The sequence below is a fragment of the Crocodylus porosus genome, unplaced genomic scaffold, assembly GCF_001723895.1.
Source record: "Crocodylus porosus isolate Cpor-Errol unplaced genomic scaffold, CroPor_comp1, whole genome shotgun sequence".
NCBI lineage: Eukaryota > Metazoa > Chordata > Crocodylia > Crocodylidae > Crocodylus > Crocodylus porosus.
The window spans coordinates 28,550,791-28,572,666 of NW_017728951.1; the positions used below are offsets into that span (position 1 = coordinate 28,550,791).

At 44.6% G+C, this 21,876-nt stretch overlaps 1 protein-coding gene and 1 long non-coding RNA gene across 12 annotated transcripts in view; one reads left to right on the plus strand and one right to left on the minus strand.

Moving 5' to 3' along the window:
- DNTT (DNA nucleotidylexotransferase) overlaps positions 1 to 21,876 on the minus strand; it is a 332,847-nt gene that overhangs the window by 106,612 nt on the left and 204,359 nt on the right. The window lies entirely within an intron of this gene.
- On the plus strand, positions 117 to 10,374 carry LOC109324045. The gene is made up of 3 exons (XR_002104836.1): positions 117 to 126; positions 246 to 248; positions 10,297 to 10,374. It is a non-coding gene; the product is annotated as an uncharacterized LOC109324045 (long non-coding RNA).

The window sequence follows — 21,876 nt, forward strand, 5'->3', positions numbered from 1 at the left end:
GGGCCAAGGGGTGTGTGTGCACGTATACATATACATGTGTGTGCATACATATATATGTGTATGTGCCTGTATCTGTGTATGTATACATATATAGGTATATGTGTGTGTGTGTGTTTCTGGCTATATGTATGTGAATTATACTATCAACATAAAAACAAAAGAAATGCCATTTACTGGATCAGATAATAGGTCCATCTACACAGTGTCCTATCTCACATAGGAACAGAAAATGTATGCTGTAGGAGAGGGTAAATAAGGCATGTCCAAAATTTCCCACCCCTTGCTTCCATTGCAGCTTCCAGTATTCACAGGTATAGAAAGTTCTGATTCAGAGGCTGTACCTCTACCTACCAAATTCAATTCCCACTGATGGATCTTTCCTCCAAGAATTGTCCAGTCCCATTATTTGAACCAGCTTAAACCATCACCCTCCACAATACCTCATGGCAATGAGTTTCACAGGTTAATTACATAGTGGATGCATCTGCACAAGCAATTAATATGATGAAATAAATTCTGGTGCAGTTTGCACCAGAGTCAGCTGCTCCCAGGTGCAGTGTTTACAAGTGCACCTGGGACTGCAGCAGTTACAGCCAAGGTAGAGCAGCTTTGGGCTGGCATGGGGCCTGGGGGCTCAGCCCCAGAATCCAAGTGGTGATGTTGGGTGCTGGAAGGACTGGCTGGGGCAGGAGCGTGCTACAGTGCAGGGCTAGCACTTTAGCACCCTCATACCCCAGCCAGTCCCTGTCACAATCTACACACGTGTTTGATCACACATAAGTGTCCCCAGTAGTACTATCCCCAATAGTACTATCTTACATCAAAGTTAATTACTGTGCCCTAATACCAGTGCACATGTAGACAGATGGTCCTCTTCACATATTTGTTGCTCATGTAGACATGCCCTGGGAGTAACACTTGGTAGGGGTGTGTGAAGCGGGCCCTATTCAATTCGGATTCAGATTCAGCCCAAGTCAGGGACAGTGATTTGATTCATTGATTCGGATCACTGTCCCTGACTTGATTTGGCTGAATCCAAATCTGAACATTCGATGCTGATTTGGAGAATAAACGATTCAGACACAGACACAGCTTTAAAATTATTTTCTAAGTGCATCAGTGTACCAGCATGGCTCATGATTGCTGTGGTGCTGGGGTATATGAAGTGTCCCACAGAAGTGTGGGAAGGCATGTCACGTGCTTGGCAGTGAACCCAAAAGTGGACCAGAAGTACTTCCAGTCCATTTAGGGATCTCCTAGGGAGCTCGCAGGGCCCCCACCCCCAGGCCCTCTCCAGCTTGGCAATCAACCACAGCGGGACCCCAGGTGCCTGCCCTCAGACCCAAGAGGCAGCAGTCACCAAGCTGGGAGGACGCGCCCTCACCGGTGGACCTAGAAGTGGACCAGAAGTGCTTCTGGTCCACTTCTGGGTCTGCTGCTGAGCGCACTGGGGAGCCCCCTGCACTTCTGTGGGACATTCCAGGTGCCTCACCATTGCAACATTCATGAGCCCCCTGCTACCTAGAGGCATGTAGAAAAAACATTTAAAGCTGTCTCTATGTGTGAATCTCTGAACCTTTCTGAATCTCTCTGAATCAATTCCAAGGGTTCCAATTCGATTTGGAGAGATTAAAGAGTCCTCTAATTCCATTCATATTCAGAGATTCAGCCACCAAATTGGGCCAAATCTCTGCCGAATCGAATCAGGGACCGAAGCTTTGCATAGCCCTAACACTTGGTTATCTAAGCGGTAAAAGACAATGGAACAATGTCTTTTGTAAACATATTTAACTGTTGAACCCTTGCTTTGCCTCCATACTTAACATTTCTTACAAGAGGCAGGCCTTTAATGTAATGAGAAGAAATGTCAAGAAACAGTTATACACAAAGCACTTGAAACCACCAGTACTGAGGAATTAAAGGTAAATTCACTATATGTCTAAAATCTGTGTTAGATTATCTTCATAAAAAAATATCTAACTGGTTAAAGTATTATGATGTAAACCCTTGAGATACTTGGGGTGAAGTTACATGTTACATTTAGGCCATACTAAGGGCACTTAAAACACAAGTGTCTGCACATTAAAGTTCTTTAATTTATTTTAAGTACCCTCTTCAAGTGAGAAATAACTCTAGGCCATATTACTTAGCTCATGTTAAGGTAACTTCAGTCTGCCCCAGAGAGATAAACTGAGCAATTTACAGTCCTCCAGCATTGTGGGTTCCTATGACCCCAGCTGACTTCCTGCCCTTTGGGCAGGGGGCTGGACTTGATGATCTTCCAAGGTCCCTTCCAGCCCTAATGTCAATGAAATCTATGAAATCCCAAGATACGCTGCTCCCAGCCCCTGCCACCCATGGAGCAGGAATAGAGCCCAGGAGTACTGGCTCTTAGGCATGTTCCTGCTTGTTAGTGGCAAGTCAGAGCTGTTCAGGCAGAAACCAGTGTTAACTATTAATGTGTGACTACTCTCAACAAGTTTTGATTTTAACACTGCTTACTGTTCTGCAGAGCTTGGTCTAAATGTAACTTCATCCTTATTTACATAGCCCTTTTATGGAAGGAACAAACTGACCAGTTGCGCTTTTACCTTTAAGAAGTCTTGTACCTGCTGAATTTCTGTGGGCCTTTACACATGTGTTTATATCAGTGTTCTTTCAGAGCATCCTTACTTAAAACTTTTAAAAAGCATAATTACTCTTTTACAGTTAGTAATTATGTAATTAGTTAGTATAGTGAAACCACATTTTTGCATCTGGGGTATTTAACACGATCTGTGAAGATCTATGGCTAAGAAAGGGTTTTTCTCCCATGAATCAAGACACAAATTATTAGAATGTATGGGTTATATAGCTGGTAGAACAGAGCCTGGGCTTTTAGCGTTGTTGTTTTTTTTGAAGCACCTTAAGGCACTCAAATGTCACACACTTCCACTTTTGCTTAAAATTCAATGGTATTAAAAGATTAGCTTAGCAGTCTTCGTTTTCTTTAAATGCCTTATTCAAGATATACAAAAAAACAGAACTTTTGGTTTCAAAATGATACCTTTTATTAGACCAACTGGAAAAAGGCAAGAAAACTGTCCTTTTCTGCAAGCTTTCAGGATCAAAGTCCCTTCGTCAGGCTCTGGGAAATGTGTAGATGGTACCAGATGGTAAAAAGTTCCCATAGGTAGGAAATAAACTTCCTTTTTGCACCTCCCTGGAGGTGTAAGATGGCAGGCAGGGAGATAAAAAATTCTACCAGATCAACACATCAAAGGGCTACTCAACACAGCTCACAAAGACACTGTCATGGACCCAGAAGGACAGCCTTCCATCTTCAGGTCCCTCTGTGCAAAAACGAAGTTTATCTCCTACCTATGGAGACTTTTTACCATCTACACTTTTCCCACAGCCTGATGAAGGGACTTTGATCCCGAAAGCTTGCAGAAAAGGACAATTTTCTTGCCTTTCTCCACTTGGTCTAATAAAAGGTATCATTTTGGAACCAAGAGTTCTGGTTTTTTGTATGTCTTTTTGTCTCAAACCAACAAGGCTACCAAGTACACCCCTTATTCAAGATATGTTTTTATCAAATATATTCCAGTGCTCTCTTCTACATCAGTTTGCATTACCAAAGGAAATATTAACTTTCTATGTCATTAAGTACCTGTAGTAATGAGGCATTTGGAGTAGTATTAAAGAAAATGGTAACTTTTCTAGGAAAAAGAAACAGCTGGAATAATTCCATGGTGATTTGTAGCAAAAGGAAAAAGGTTAATTTCCCACATAAAATATTCAACCTTATTAACATCTCTAAGGAAACAAATAGTTACAGTGAATTCATTTTAAATGAACTGTATGGTACAAAAATATTTTAAAAGGTTTATAAACCAAGTCCTACACAAGGTTGAATTGCAAAGGAAGGCTAAACATACACACACCATAGTTAGAACAACTGCTCATATGTGGCTTCAAACTCCCTTATGGACCATTTTACCTTTTTATTAAAATATAGACATCTGTATGTAATATAGGAATTTCACTGCTTATAAAATATCATTGCTCTCTAGTTTTTAGGCATGTAAAATTACGTGTCTTTAATTATACCCTGGCACTAAAAAAATTTCATGTTTTGGCTTGGGTATGCTAAGATTTTCTAGTACTAACATCTCTAGACCCAACAAATTCTATTTGGAAGTAAATCCACTATTTCACTGTCCAAAACAAAACTATGGTTAAGCTCTGAATCACTGGTAGCTCAGTCTCAATTTCGTGTAAATAATGCAACTGTACCTGGAAGCTGTCCATATAATTTCAAGCTTGTAAAGCTTATGAAATGTACCATACCAATCTGTCACAGTTTTATTTAAAGTCATAAAATACACTGCTCAAGTTTCCTTTTGCTGTCTTGGCAAATCTTGTAAATTACATTCCATTCCAATCAAGCATTTCAAATGACATCATAGAAACTTCCTGCATGCATAAATTTTGTTGAGTGCCAATCAATGCCGAAGCAAAAAAACCCTTCAACAGTGTTCAAAAAAGATATACACTCCAATGAGTATTGATATGGATTTGGGATCTGATGTACTCAGCTGAAATGTAAGAGTATGCAGATGCCGGTACTTTAGTCTTAAAACATCTATCTGGTTTTTCATGTACAAACTCTACTGTCAGCATATTTTATGATAACATGCAGGAAACTTTCTCAATCCTGGAAAATATTCTGTATGACACTGGTACAGTACGTCTGACTATTCAGTATTATAGAATATAAGTATTCTGCAATCAGAAGGAGGAGGGAGGACTTTGACTTTTAGCTACTTTATTCAAGGGTTCTGGGTACAAAAAGTTGGCAGCTCTGGTGTCCAGGTCCAATATACAAAGGAAAGACAAACAAATTACCATCAATCCAAGAGCACCATGCCATTACATTCATAACATTACATTGTGGCAGACACCTTCACTGTATTACATATCATGCCTAACATGCCATTATGTGGTCAGGACACCAGCCACACATACAGACCAAAGCCCTCTATAAACAAAAGATCCCTATTCTGTTCTATCCAATTGTACATGTGACAAAACCTTCAACTTCCCACACAAAGAAAAAAAGCAAAAAAGCAGCCTAGTGATGGCCCAGGGCGCAGCACGAGCTTGGAGTCGCGGTCCACCACCGAGCCTGCCCAAACATCCAGACCGGTCATAACATCAGAGCGCATATTGAAGATGACTGTCCTCCACACGGCACAGCGTTCTCTCAAGGACCCAGCGTGCCTGAAAGGCAGGCACCACCCACCAAAGCACAGCATGCTCAAACTCCAGCAAGAGGTACACCCGCACCAGGAGGCCAAAAAGCCACAGAGCATCATCTGAGCCGGTTGCGGCAAACCGCTTGCAGAGGCTCTTGAGGACAGCCATCTTGGCCTGACCCAATAGAAGTTGGTCAGGCAGACAGTGCCCCACTCAGCTGCCCAGTGTGGATAGGAGCACATGTAGGCATTCTCCAAGAGGCTCCTGCCCAGCACTGGCAGTGGTGGCTCAAGGGTGACAAAAAGCAGCCACAGACAGGGACAGTGGAGGAAGGTGTAAAAGAGGTTCTCCTCAATGCCCCCAGGGCAGAAGGGGCAGGCCATCAAAGTGGCTGGGTCAAAGTGGGATGTAAATGTGCCAGTGGCTAGGATGCCATGCAGCAACTGCCACTGCAGGTAGCCAGTCTTCTTGGTGGTTGGCAGCTTATACAATGTGCACAAGCTGGGTAGACCAGGTGCCATCGCCACAGTGATTCAGGGTGCCAGACATGGTGGACATGAATCATCCAGGCATAAAGGCTTCTACACAACACAGAAGCAAAAGGGAAACCTGTGTCACTGTTGAGAGGCACAGGGAGCATCAAGGGGATGCCAAGCCTGCTGGCCAGTTCGCCATCATGGCCGGGGTGACCAGCAGCTCAGGAAAAGCCTCGCTCAGGGCATCCACAGTTCAGGGAACCTGGCATGCTGAAAGATGGCCATCCAGAATGGCTGCTGCCTCCAGCGGGAGGGCAGCCTGGATGTCATGCAGGAGGCAGCCCACACTGTTGATGGAGCACATGTCCAGCTGGGTGGTCAGGGACTCGGGTGAGAGGCAGGCCAACCAAGTGGAGTCAAGGAGATGGCTCAAGCAGAGGACATACACCCAGATGATGGTGGCTGTGAGGCTGGCTGAGGGCAGGCTCTACATACAGTGACACCGGGCTGTGTACCAAGGGCTCCTTCAGCAGCTGCGGGAACTGCAGGTGCCAGGCCTGGGGCTGAAGGCAGACGGTGGCCTGCCAGGCTTGTACCATGCCATGGTAGGAGACTGGAAGCACCGCCCAGTTCAGGAATGTGAAGTCCAGCAGGATGAGTTCCCGGTCAAAGCCTAGGGCCCCCACCCTCTGCAGGAACTGGCATGCCAGTTGTTACCAGGGTAGATGCTCCTCACCATGGAAGAGTCACTGGAGAACTTTCAAGCACAAGACGGCTACCTTGCTCACCAGGTCGACCAGGCTCTGGCCCCCCCTCGGTGACAGATAGGTAAAGGACAGCTCATGGGAGCTCGTGGCACCCGTCCCAGAAAATATCTACCAGGAGACACTGGAGTCTCTCAAGTAGGTCCCCTGGCATATCAAGTATGGTGCAATGGTGCCACAGGGTCACCACCACCAAGTTGTTGGTGATGAGGACACGTCCATAATAGGAGAGGCTGGGTAGGCGCCAATGCCACCGTTGCAGCCAGGCCTCCACCCCCTCCTCAAGGCTGACCCAGTTGCATGCCATGAAGGTTGGTGGCCCCAGGAACATGCCTATGACTTTGAGGCCCTCATGGCACTAGGTGAGGCCCCCTGGCAGATCCAAGGGGGGTAGCATTGATCCATGCACCAAGCAGTATCACTCTTGACCCAGTTGATACAGGCCAAGAAGGCACGGTCATAGGCTCACTGGCAGTCCGTCAGGGCCCACATGTCTTCCTGAGTGTTGAGAAGATGGTCATGTCATCCTCACACACCAATAGTCAGAGCAGAGGGCCAAGGGATGGGCCCGTGGCCATTGGCAGGGCCACACCACTCATATGAGTTGCACTCTCCACCAAATCATGCAGGCATTTCCTGCAGAACCAGAAGTTCTCACACAGCAATGCATCATTACTGGCAGCCAGCAAGGCAGCCTCCAGCTCTGCCACATCTTCCTCCAGCTCTCAGATATGGCAGCACAGTTCATTTGTAGCCAGCTGGGTGTACTGCTGGCAAAATGCCCAGATTTGTACCTTGCCCACATCCCATCATAGCTTCCAGGAGGAGTAGCTCAGTCTCGTGGTCTCCCAGCCCCACCAAAAGTGGACCAAGCAGTCACAGAAGTAGGAGTCTTGAAGCAAGCTGACGTTGAAACACCAATAAGGCACCTGTGCACAGGATCTCCTCAGCCGGCTCAGTTCACAGCAGGCCAGGCCATAATCTGACAGGCCCAAGGGAACAATGCAGTTGCTGTGCAGCAGTAACCGATGGTGCCTTGTGACATAAAGGCAGTCAAGGTGGGCCATGGTGAGACCACCGGCACTCATACTGGTCCAGGGGTACTGGCATGCATCAGGATGCAGGGTTCACCAGATGTCAACAAGGCCTGCAGTCTCCAGAGCAGACTGCAGCTTACAGGCTGAAGGTAGGTGAGGTTCACACCCCGTGTGGTTGAGCGAGGTGCAGTTAAAGTTCCCACCTATTAGGAGCAGGTCATCATGCTTGTTAGTGTTGCGCAGGAGGGTAGCCAAAGTCTCAAAGAAAGCCACCCTCTCCTGGCCATCAGTGCGTGCATAGATGTTGACAAGTAGCAGGTAGTGTTCTGCTAAGGTGACCCAGACAGTCAGCAGGCAGCCAGGAATGACCTCCCATGCCACCGCCATATCATAATGTATTTGTGGCGATAGGAGAATTGCAACCCTGGTGCTAAGGTTGGTACCATGGCTCACGAACAAGTGGCCTCACCAGGCAGCATGGCAAGCCACCTGCCAAGCCACCTGGTTAAGCCCATCAGAATGCGTCTCCTGGAAGAAGACAATGGCTAGCCGCTTGTGGCGCAGAAGCTCCAGGACAGCCTCCCGCTTCATCAGATCTAGACAGCCATTGATGTTAAATGCTAATGGACATGTAAGGTAAAGTGTAGATAAAAGAGTGAGCACCCAAGAGCAGAGCAAAAAAGCAGAGACAGCTTGGGAAAAACCTATCATGCCCTACTCTACTCCAGGGACCCCCCAGGCCCCATTCATCTCTCACCCTCTGGAGAAGCTCGCACAGAGGGTAAGCCATCTGCCGAGTGCCTAGGTCCTGTTGCTTAAGTTTAGCCACAGCTCTGGCAGCCTTGACAAAGATTTTAGGATCTGCATACCACTGGGTGATGTGCCCCACTACATTCTTCTGTCCTTTGTTCTGTTTCAAAAAGGCCAGGAGACCCCCATAGTCAGGGCCTACCCAGGGAGGGTCTGCCAACATGGGCTGGACATTTCCAACAGAAGCACAGCTAGGCTGCACCCCAGATGGGAGTTCACCCACAAATGCAGTGTCTACACCCTCAAAGTCTAGACATATCAGCCTCCTCTCATTGTCCAAGTCAAGGACTGGGTCGAGAAGAGCGATCCCTGCCTTTTTGTGGTGAGAGAAGTCATCCTGCTCTCAAGGTTCCTTGTGACAGTCAGAAAGCTGGATCTCCATCTCACTAGCTTCCTCTTCCAATTCGGTAGGCTGGGACATAACATAGAAGTCAGCAGATTCCTTTGCTGCCCCCTGGTTCAGGCCTCCAGAAAAGCTGCCACCCAACTCTGGAAGCTGGGAGACAAGACAGGGGTTGTTGACCCCCTCCAAGCCATCCCCATCCACGGTCAACAGAGTTGCAGCATGACAGCCAGAGCAATGCCAGGCTCTCCAGCAGTGGGCCCCCCCAGTATCAGCTGAGGAGGGTCCCAGCAGTGATGGGGTGTCCTGAGAGGTCCCCTTCACCTTCCTCTCTTTGTCCTTCTTCTTCCTAGTGGCAGGTGGCCCACCCTTTGTAGGGGATGGGCCAGACTGCTCCCGGCCCACATCCCCAGGTCCAGCCACCTCAGACAAGGCTGCAGTGGAGGGCAGCTGGAAGGAGGCCCTAGCCCCATCACCTAACAGGGCCTTGGTGCCACAGTCACTGACCACCCCAGCCTTGGCCCGAAGCTAAACCTCAGCTGGGGTGGTCAGGGCAGGCAGGGGGTAAGTGGAGACATCATCCCCTCCAGCTGGTGGGGCCTCTGCACTGGGGGCGGGGGGGCACCATAGGTGGAATGTGCCTAGGGAGTAGTCCCAGCCCCTCCACTGGATGGTGCTCTCACACCAGAGACTGTGTTAACACAACCTGCATAACGTAACGCTGTCTCAGGAGATCAGCTAGGCACAAGGTGGTTCAGGTCTCCAGCCCCCTGAACAAGGCAGGGTGAGCAGTGCACAGGCAGTGCATGGAGAGTTCAGGAGTGGACCAAGGCCCCAGAGATGAGGCTCAGGTCCCCAACTCTGGAACAAGGCTGGGCATGCGGTGCACAGCTAGTGCACGGAAGGTCTGGGAGTGGACCAAGACCTCGGTGCAGCATGAGGCGGCTCGGGTCTCCAACCACTGGCACAAAGCAGGTTCAATGGTGCATGGAGTCATGCATGCAGCCTTGAATGAGCTGTAGGCTGGGAGAGCCCCAAAGCAGTTGAGGACCCCCTGCTGAGGGAAGAGACACCTTGCCCTGGAAGATGAGAACAGCCTCACTGGGCCCTCAGAGGAGTTGTGAGTTGTCTGGGAAAGAGATTCCTACAGGGGAGGAGAGTCTTTCCCCGCCCCGTGATGAGAATATTTAAGTTGGTTAAAGGGGCAGCTGGGATATCTAGAGCTCCCCACTCCCCTCCTGTCATCTAGGGCCACCCCTTCTCCTGGGGCATTGTTATTGTTTTAATATAGCTTACTTGGGGCTTTTTCCTTTCTTTCTCCCCTCCACCCAGGCCCTGCACCTCATATTTTACAAACCCTTCACCTCATATTTAGTGAACCCTGTGCACCTCACACTTTGTAGAGTGGCATTCCATCAGAGTATACAATTTGCATGACTTGAATGAGACTCTTGCTTTGATCCCCTTCTTGATTCTTCACCTATATTTGGCATTTGTATTGACCTGTATATAAGCTGTTTTAGCTCCTATATCTTAGGTGTAAATATGTTTACCCTATAACTTTTATATTGTATTAAATTTGTACATAGTCAAGCCTTAACACGTGTCCTGGCCATTCTCTACAGGGAAGGAGGGAAACTGTGTGCTACAGGCAGTTTCACTCCTCAGCGCACCTGCCCTGCTAATATTCCCTTCATTTGGAGAAGGGAAATACATGATTGGGTACCACCCAGGTTACAATATTAATAGCATTATACTAAATAAAATGGAAATTTGGGAAAAATCTCCAACAAGTTTGGGACACTGGTAAGAACCTGATACACTGAAAATATTTAAACCAAAATCCAGCCTTAGGGAAAATGGTGCCCTGGGAGAAATTGTATTTTGGCATGCCTGGCTCTGTTCCCCCTATCCTGTCCTGTCCTGCCCCAGGGGTTACTCTGGCCTGGCCTGGGTCATCACATCCCTTTTCTCCCCCCTACTGCTTCCTGTCCCCAGGACCAAGAGACAGGAACCACCTGGAACACAAGCTGCAGAGAGAAGGGGAAACAACATGGGAGGCAGGGACTGTAGGGACTCGTGCAGACACTGCCAGTGACCCCAGCTGCCACAGATTCTGGTAGCAGCAGCATGTGCAGCCCAAGGTGGGCAAGGCAAGGACTTCTGGCAACAGCCTAAGCCCTCCCCTGTGGTGCCCACCAGTGCTAGCACCAGCAGCAGCCCCACAACCATCACCCTGTGGCAAGAGGGGGCAGAGCCAGGCAAAGCGGAGCAGGAGGGGTAGACTTGGCAGCTGTGCCCAGGGCTCTTTACTAGCCTGAGCAGGCAGGTAAAGGGGGGGAAGTGGAGGCAGGGGCTTCCCTGACCACCATGGCAGCTGGCCCAGAGCTTGGAGCACAGCCCATTCCCACCTTCTGGGTTGGCGCCTCCGACATGCAGGGGGTGTATGAGCTGTACCATCACCCCTGCCCATGGTGGCACTGCACAGACCTGGCTGGGGCAGAAGCTTCCAGCTTCATGGTTGGTCCTTTCCTGGGCAGCAGCCCATGCCAAGGTCCTCCTGTGCTGGAAGCAGGGGGAGAGGGGATCAGCTGGAGGCAGGATGGCAACCCCTGCCAACTATGGGGCCTTGGGTAGTTACCCACATCACCTGCCCCTAAGACCAGCTCTGCTCAAACCTTTAAATGATTTCTTATTGTTTATCATTCCAAAGTAAATAATGCATTTCTTGCAACTAGAAACTAAAGTATAACAGTGAAAACACAAGGAAAAATCTTGAAATTCTTCATTCAATCTTTACCCAGGAAAACAACCTATTATATCAGCTCCTACAAGATGCTAAATTCCTATAACTCCTGACTCAATTCAGTGGGAACAAGTGTAGATGCACCCACAGGTACTGTGATCTGGTGATCATCATTCTCAGAAGGGTTCCAGCAAAGACTTTCCTATATAAAAGGACTTTAAAAGACTTTCAGAATTTGATCCAGAAATTATACATCAGCATTTCTCTGTCTCAAAAGAGATTGAAATGCTACATAGAGCTTCTACTCAGGGGTAAATCTAAAACAATATAATCTACTGTATCTTCTTGCATACTACATGCCTTAAAATAAAATACATACTTTGCTTTTGAATATTTTTGTCCAAGATAAAGATTTAAGCTGAGTTTGTAAAATGATCTGACATTCCAGAATTGTGGACTAAAAAACTTTTGTTTATTTCTTCCATCCCTCCAGCATTAAAACTACCCAGGTGCCACATTAAAAAACAAGCATTAGAGAAACACCCAAACCACAGCTAAGCTAGATATATTTGCTAGAACAATAACCCAGTGATCTCTTCAGTTTCATTAATAATGTAGCAGAGGGAAACAGAAAGGTCAACTGCATTCAAATTATTTACTGAAATAAGTAGACAACAGTCTAGGTTATTAATTATGAAAGCTTTATATTTAAAAATGCTTTTATGAAGCTATTTGTTGCAGTTATATTTTTTAACAAGTGGAAAAAAGATTTTGCAGCTCAGACAATTTTCATTTACTAGTTTAGATTTTTATTATCCAAAAGAGGGTTGTTTGGTTTGGAATTATATTTCTATTCTCCTTACTCAGAATTTCATTAATATATAAAAATTAATATGTTTGAGAGATTATATTTTATTCTTACAGAAAGGAGAGAATTGTGCCCACACTAAAGTAAAATTAACAAATACCTTTAATGGCAGCAATATTTGCAGGGCTGAAGCCTTTCTGTGGCAGAGTTGAAATGTGTCTTTAATCCCAAGCCATTTAAATTCTATCTAGCTAACTTCCTTGGAAAGTTTAAATGGATTATTCCTTTGTCATTCATTTACCAACAAAACTTCCAGTAAAATGTTCTTTTTCTTGTGTATCTACTTTGGCATTTCCAAAAATCAAAATATTTGCTTGAAGCAATTTAGAAGACCATATCCATACACTAGTAAGAAAGGCAACATGCACATTTTTTAAAATGTCTTAGCAATATTAAACATGAAGCCTGGGTTTTTTTCTCTCAGTGGTGATGGAACAATCTGCAGTCAACCTACCATAAAAAAGAAAGGTTGCTACTTGCTTCCTGCTCAGATGTACCAGAAGTTATGTAAACATGACAGCTTTTCCATTAAAATTCCTTGAACTAAGAAATGGATTACTTTGATTCAACCAAATGGGGAGAGGGGGGGATCAAAAGAAAACTACCTTCTGGGTAGTCTTTTAACATTAAATAGGATTGTTAGTCTCTTCCACATGAACTCATTCACTGATAGCTGAGACGAGAAGATAGCTGGCTATACAGGTGACACAGTCACAAAAGTACAAAAAGAACGTGTTTTAGAAAGTTAAGCTTTCATTAGAAACATTAACTTTGGCTTGTTTCAGTTAAAGATTTTGTGCAAACAAACACAGAGTGGATTCACTTCCCTGTTTTGTTTTGTTTTTTCCTGCCCTGTGACTTTATGAAGGTACTTTTTCTTAGACTGAGTCTTGTGTCCTTGATAAATACCCATATTCGGTGACTATTCCTGAATAGAGGCCTTTCTTTGGGTGGCCAGTACTGAATGCACCATGAATTTGACATGAACTCTTCTATACTTGCATTTCCTTGCAGATCTTCAGCATGATGTTGCCATTTATCTCTGTCCCGCTCATTGTGAGAGACCGCTGAAAGCTCTATCAAAGCTCTTTGGAAACTATGTAAAAATGACAATTTCTTACTAACTTTTCTCTCTGCATGCATCATAATAATACCTACTTAAAGTTTTTCAGAGTTCTGTAGCTCCTGTTAGCCTCACAACAGTAGGATAGGATTCTATTATTTCTTACACAGTAGCAAAATGAAGGTTCACTCAAGGCATGCTAATGCAAATGCTTATGTAGCTATTGAGCTTCAAGCATAGGCACATGCAATCCCATGGCACTGCTCACATGCTTGAGGCATATGTAAAGTTTTGTAGAATTGGTTCCAAAATTCCAGTCAGCTATGCCTGTGCACACCTATGGAAAATAATGGGTCCAAAGAGGTGTTACTGTAGGCATTCTTTTTAAAAAATGAGATTGCAGTTTTTGAGGTTTAATTTAACCTGTTTAAGTCTAGTGATCCTGCTTAAGAAAAGAACACTGTTGGATCAAAATCCAGACTAGATGTGCAAGGTCAGGTTGTTGCACAAAACTAAGCATAACCTTTACTTATGTACTAAGCATATTTTACATGGAAATTACTGAGAAAAATAACAAACATCAACCCCACAAAGATATCTGCTTATAGCCATTTTTCCAAATAAGGAATGCAGTTCAAAATACCCATTTGTTCTATATTTAAATGTTTTGCCAGCATGTCTTAAGCCACATAACCTTACCAGTAATAATCCTACTTACACCTTTCTGGGCATGTCTACATGAGATGCTTCAATGTGCATTAAACTAATCTAATGTGCATTAAAGCGGTACAAAAAAACTGTGGCAAGTCTAAAGCACATTATAATAAGTTAATAAACATTTTTCTAGTACCTGAAAATACAGTCATTGTCTACACATGCATCTAAGTGCAGTAATTTATTCTACCATTGGATAATACCTTGGAACTACCCAATGGTGCTGTAAATCAGTCTACACCTGCCCAATTGCCATTCATGTGTAGACAGTGACACTCCACTGCTCAGTAAATTAGTCTATTGTGCAGTAAAGTGCAAGTGTAGATGCACCCACAGTTACTAGTTTTAATGTGCATTAGCTAAAGCACATTAGTGTATGTGTAGATGCCGACTGGGAGCAAATTTGCTCTCAGTCAGCCAATTCACTAGGGGTCTAGCCTCCAGCCGGGGCAAAGCACCATGGCTGAGAGCCCATCCAACCATGAGCCAGAGACAGCTCCAATGCAGCACCTGCCTGGTCTTTAGCCACTGCTAGCTCCTGGCCCCAGGTGGGGGATGGTGGTTTCATGGGCCTATTTTGGCAGCAGCAGTGCTGCAGAGCCCCAGCAGCCAGCCTGCTCACCACCTGTGGCCTCCTCATCCAGTGCAGGCAGCCCACGGCAATCTTGAGCTCCACCCAAGACAGGACCAATGGCCATATGGCCAGGCACTGGGCCTCCATACCATGGCAGGACACCTCCCCATCACCAGGCTCCAAAACCGATTGCCAGGACTGCCTGCTATGCCCACAGGCAGCCAGTAAGCCCTGCACAGGGTGCAGGCCTTGGGACAGCTGGAGGCACTGCAGCCACCTGTACCCACAGCACTTCACCCACTCGCCCTCAGCCAGGTGGTAGGGACCTCCCTGAATGAGTTCTCCTTCCCCCGCCCTCCAAAATTCAAGGGGGCAGGCTATGCCCTCCCAGTTAGGCAGCCAGGAGCCTGTCACATGCAGAGAAATTTGTTGATGGCAGCAGTGATGTCTTTGGCTGTGGGGGTCAGAGCCTCATAGCAGAGGCAAATGTACCCCTCCAGGCAGTGGCGCACATTGTGAGGAGACATGGGTTTGCCTGGTGCACCATGGAGACTCAGGGCCCCATGCCAGGTTCTCAGCTGCACCTGGGACACAATGGTAGGGTGTAGTGGATCAGGCTTAATGTGCCCAAACGACTTGTTGTGGTATGCCCAGGGGACTCTCACAGACCTGCTCTGGAGGTCCAGCAGCTGTTCATGGGAGAGAGGCACCAGCCACCACTGGAGTTGCAGCATCAAGGACAGTGTCCTAATGGGCAGTGCCCTCTGACATGTGTAAGCAACAGAGTGAGGTGCACTCAGGACCAGCAAGCCTGTGTGGTGGCTCAGGCAGTGGAGGCCATGGAGGAGAACCACTAGGTGCTCAACAGCATTCTGGCACTGGCAGCCTCCTTTATGCTGCCTGCTGCCCAGGCTGGAGACTTCTGTCAAGCTGTCCCTACCTGTCTCTCCCCTGGAGACCCCTGCCAGGTTGAGCACATCCCCCCTTGGAGACCTCTGGATGCTGCAGGAGGTTGGAGCAGGGCAGGAGCATTCCTGGATTTATTTAATCCTATAAGGATTAAATCTTCTCCCAACAGGGTGCACATGTAGACATATTCCCAGAGCAGACTTACTGGCATGTCTACATGTGCCCCTATGGTGCCATTGTTACTGCGCTGTCATTTAGTACTTCCTTTTGGAAGTACTAAATGATGCTGCAATAACAGCCTGTACTGCACTGTCAATGTGGTGCCTGGTTATTTTTACCTGCTACTTCACCATAGTGACGCACCATACTGAAGGAGCTCCACTACAGCGATGCAGCTGTGGCATCATGGTTTTTGCCCGCTGATGTGCAAAAACTGTTGTGCGCTGCTACAGCGATATAGCATCACACGTACACATACCCACTGTGCAGTAACTTACTTCACGGGAAGTCTAAATAGCATTCATTACACGTGTAAACACACCCTCTGGCTAGTATAATTTATTCTGTTTGGGGACTGGTTTCAGTGGTATTTGTAAAAAAACTCTTTTGCTGGAACAAGCTGCACTTCCACTGGGGAAGTTTACAGTATAACTCTACTGATACAGCTACATAGAAAAACTTTTTAAAGTGTACACAAGCCTCTTATTAAATCTATCTTCTACTTTATGTAAATCGTAAGTAAATATCTCCGTAGTGGTCCAATAGCCAATTGGCTTTGCTAAGATCTTGTCAGACTACTTAAAAAATTCTCTTGCTCTTCTTCAAAACATGATCCTCAGTCGAAGCTGCTCAACAAGTAGACTTAGTTAATGTAATCCTAATGTGAAAAGGTAATTAACTGCCTTTGTAAATCCCAAAGTGTGGCAAAGGGATGTTCCATGCAGACTGACACCATTAAATGTTTTCACCTGGCCTTTTCCCCAGATCTGGACATCGTGGAGTCCTCTACAGTTCCCAAGACTCTCTTAGAAAGTCAGTTACATTTCTCTAAACATTAAACTTAGTTTAAACTTCTTCACAAATATTATCTATTTGATTTGGTTATTTGAGTTACTTCTCAGTTTTTCCCCAAATATTATGAGTGGTTTTAAGAGAGAAAAATCTGTCTTCATTTTACACTTTAATCCTCCTCTTGGTTCTTCTAATATTTGAAGACTCATTATCTACCTGGAGCGTTATACAATCAATTGCACACATAAATTCCTACAAATTCAGATGAGACTATCCCCCTTCTACTTAGTCATGATACAACTGGAATCAGTTACAAGACTTGCATTGACTTCAAGCCTTTTAGTTACCAATAGACTGCTGTTCAATGTTTCCTCTCTGATTTTCCTGTCAACTTTAATTATGGAGACATAGCCTACCTTTACTCATTCTGGCAATGACATGTACTATGCTGCTACAACAGAAGCATATTATTAAATCAACAAAGGGAAAATTCACAAGCACTGGTGTTTAATATGGCAGTTATAATTATGGCAGACAAAATGGGGGCAACTGGACAAAGTAACCTCCATCATAGAAATAACTAGCCAAGACTTTATGCTCCATTTACTGGATCAGGACCCTGTTTTGTATTTTCATAATTAAATGACTTTCATATGTAGGCTAAATAAATGATGAATTTCATGCAGAGTTTGATTATTATCAGCAGATGCAAGGAAGCAACAGGGTCCATATAAATGAAATAATAGAACCCTTTCTTTCTGAGAAGAGGCAATCCATACAGTTTCAAAAGCTCTATTTTTTATTTCCAGACAGCCCCCTGGAGCATTGTAAACTACCTGCCAAAGGTGATGGAAAACTGATTCTATTAGATCAGTTTTTGGAACTCAATATACAATGTTGATTCCCTGTTATTCATAAAGGTTGTCTGAACTACCACCCGCATTTAAAGCATCTGCAATGACTATTACAGGCTCAGTCTCGTAATTTGAGGTTTCCATACCTTTTTACTTTTTTATGTTACCTGCCATGTACAGAAAGTACCCTTTGAATTACTTCCTGAAAAATGTCTAGCCAACTGTTGTCAACTTTTTGTTTTGTTATCTCTTCAAAACTGCTATGATGATTATTTCAAACTTAATTATAGTATGGCCACTCTTCGTTACCAGGACCTATACAAGACATATCCTCAACCAAATCATGAGTCACTCTGAATGACCACAAGGTCAATGGTCTGAGGTTTTTTTCTCATGATTATTTCTACCATGAAATTATATTATCAAATTGTGACATCAAACCATCTTTATAGCTACTGTCATGTAATAAACTAAACTGACTTCTACTGAGGAGTAAACAGCAGTGTTGGACAAACCAAGCCATGAAGATCATGTTGGGCCAATTTCCTAGTAATAAAAGGTATTGCAAAGGCAAGACAGTAAATAGAATTTAAATGGTATCTAAACCATTTACCTATAAACAGCTAATGTACTGCTTAATCCTGCAAACCTAGCATCAGTAACTTTGCTCACCTGACTCACTGATTTTAAAATGTTTGATGGTGCAGTAAGGTTAAAGACTGAAGTCAGTGAGACTGCTCAAATGAGTAACTATTTGTGTTATTACAAGGCACTGGCAATCCCTTCTATGGGTCATGTGACATTTGCCTGTTAGACTGTATGCCTATTTATCTTAATACATGAATAACCACAGGAAATATCAAAACAGATTTTAACATACTGAAAGCATCAGCAAGTTCTAAGAGGGAGCAAATAAATGTGTCAGTGAAGCAGTATAAGCAAACCCTGTACTGCTTAAGGATAAGCAACAGTTTGAAAGAGATGCTGAAGAGTAATTTTCTGAGCCAGAATGAAAAAATGGATGTTAGTTTGCTGCCTTGGAGTATCCGAGTGAGGACTGACTAGAAGTCATTACGATTGTCCTTTCTTGAAAAACTAATTAAAACTCCTGATCAGTCATAGCCACTAAACACTGTTTAAGTGCTGCTTTACTAAGGCAAGGAAATCAGTCTAGTATTGCTGGCAGAGTTCTGACATAAATGCCTTGAACAAGGTGAGGGTGAATGATTAAAAAGAACCTATTACTATTACCCACAAATTTCTTTAGCCAAATACTTCAAAAAACAAAAAAACTTAAACATTTTAAAAAAGAAGTTAAGCATGCAAGAAATACTTTTTTGCTTGACAAACATGTTTCTCCAGAGAGCCCCTATAAGATATTTTCCTTCCTTTCTAGTTTTTCCTGCTATGAGATAAATATGAAGCATTCAGCAAGTAACCTGTGCTGAGGAAGTAAGAAAGAAAGAATAGGCTTTGGACTGTCCTTTGGGATAATCCCAAAGCTGTAGGTCTAAAGCAGTGGTGCTCAGACACCAGCTCATGGGCCAAATGTGATCCACAGAGCCACATCATCCAGCCCACAGGGTTTCCCAGGGGTCCAGAAATTTGGTCAAAGCAGAGCAGTGGCAATTAACATTATCACCACTCCCCTAATTACATCCCAGGGAATTACGCGCAGAAAAATTTAAAATTATGTGCTGAGTCCTGGGGGCTGAGCTGGCCTGGCTTGGCCCATGCCTTCAAGCCAGACCAGGCTGGCTCCATGCGAGCACATGAGGCTCATGGCACTGCAGGTGGGCTCCATGCCTCCAGCACTCCAATGGGATGCTGCATGTGGAGGCAGAGTCACGCAGCATCAGGTCAGGCTGGCTCCATTGCTCCATATGCAGCTTCCCACTGGAGTGCTGGAAGCCCCACATGGAGACATGAAGCTGGCTGGCCCTGCTTGATGGCACATAGCTCCCCGCCTGCAGTGCCACAAGCCCCATGTGCTGGCACAGAGCCAGCCCGGTCTGGATCAAAAGGTGTGTACCAGTGGGCCAACCGGGCTGGCTCCGTGCTGCCATGTGCAACCCCTGTGACTCAGCTAGAGCCACACACTGCTGGGGGGTTCTGCCTGCTGTGGCCATTAGTGCCCTGAGGGCCTGCTACCTGCTGCTGCTGCCAGTAGCAGCGGGGACTGTGTACCATGGGAGGGGAGGGGAGGGAAGTGTGGCAGGGGGACCCAACCCACTCACAAGCCCCATACCCACACATGCTCCCATGCCCATCCACAAACCCCATGCCCCCTTCACCACCTGCAGGCAGGAGATCCTCTCCCCACTCACCAACTGTCCAGTCATGCACCACTGTGCTCAGTGCCTCCATATAGGGCTCCCAGCTGGAGTACCAGGAGCCCCACAGAGGTGGAAGCACAGAGCCTGTCCGGGTTAAATTATGCAAAATTATGTAATTATGCATAGCCATCCATTTTATGCACAAAATTGCACAGGCGTATATTTGTGTAATTCCCCGGCGTGTACCTAATGGTCGAATTACAAAGCCCTACAGACCACATAATATGGTCCTGCATGCTTGGTGAGCTTAAAAAGAACCTATTACTATTACCCACAAATGTCGGAGAGCTTCAAATCGATTTGAACCTTTTACTCGTCCCCTGATTCAATTCAGAGTTGGAGATTCGGCCACCAAATTGGGCTACATTTCCTCCAAACTGAATCACCACCCAAACTTCACACCGCCCTAGTACTAACTATATTTTCCACTAGTTAATGCAGGTGTCCTTTTAAATGAGTAAGGATGCATTTCATTTGTTCTAAATAGACACTTGCTTAAACTTTCTCTTTTATTCCCTTCCCACCTTGAGTGTCTGTTTTTCTCGGGGTTTGTATTTTCAGCATCTGAAACCCAAGGAAGATACATTATGGCTTTCATATTTGCTTGTATTTTCTCTATGCAATAAATTATCCTTTCCATATCTTCAGGGCCATACTGTCTCCTTCCTTTGACCTCTTGTTTCTCATGTTCACTTTTATCTCTTCACATTCCCAGAAATCTTTCCTCCATTTTTTATTCTTTTCTTTTATTTGCTTTATACATTTCCTACACGTGCACACACAGACACACACATATATATATTCTTATGTTTTCTTTCTAGTTCCACCTATTTTTTTTATAATTTGTGGGCACCTTTCACTAACAGCTTTTACTTACCATCATAGAAATATTTTACTCTTCACATATCTGTTGCAAGACAGCCCATATAACTTTTGGAGACACCTCCACTTGGAACGTTTTCCATTTCCCCTATGCTTTCCCTTTTTCCCATACCTTATTATTTGATGTCCCAAATTCCCTGTGTTTTTGTAAGATATGTTCTGTTGAAATTCAGTGTCCCAGATTTTAAAATAGAGTTATTTGGATGCTTCAATTTCTAAAAATTGGCTTTACACACTATAAAGAGACTTTATTTTGTGGTATCTCAGAGAATGATTGAAAATTAAATGCCACTAAAGCATTCCACGCTAAACATAAAAAAATACAAGTACTTAAAAACTCTGGTAAGTGTCTGGGGGTGTTTGGCCATTACCTGAGTATTTATTACAGGCCCAAGTGATAACGGAGGCAATACTGTTCTTTTACCTCTTTCATCCGTTCTACTGCATGTGCTAGTCACAATTATATGATTAACAGTGCTAGTCATAAACAAGAAAAGAGTTGCACACAAAATTTCAACAAAAATGAAAAAAAAAACATTTTTGTCCAAGTCATTCACAGAGAACTTAGACTTTTTTTCTAAAACATTATACTGAAATAATTCACCTTAAAAAATAATCATGTAAAACCCCCACTACTGTGGAGCCTCCACAGGTGTTGTGCCTTGCATGTCTCATTGGGCTCCCATGATGTCCCATGGTTTTACCTTTTAGAGAAGAGAAGTCATGGCAGCAGAATGGTAGAGGTAATGCCCAAGAGCATGAGGTATTTAACTAGAACTAAGGGCACCACAGCAATATTTCAGATTCTAAATATTTCAGTTGAGGTTTTCAATTAAAAAAAAATTTCCACAGAGAGAATATTTTTGCCCATATATTTTTTCAATTGTCATTTTGTTGAAAACCTAATATTCTACCAATACCCAACTTTGAAAAAAAAATTCAGCAGAATCTACCTCTAATCTGTTCACTGTCTTACTTCCTGTATATGAAAACTGTTACTTATTACAAACACATTTATGTTACAGGGCCAGGAAGGGGAAATGGGTTTTTAAATTGTCTTAAGTTATTCTTTGTTTTTTTCTATAATACCTCATCATTTCTTCATCAGGCCCCTCCTTCCTCCCACTTCTCACCTACAAATTCCCTTTTCCCTAGTATCCAGAAAAAGAAACATCCAGAAAAGGGTGAAAAAGACAAGATGCAAATACCCTAATTCTTATTAATTTTAAACTTTTTTCTTCACAGTTA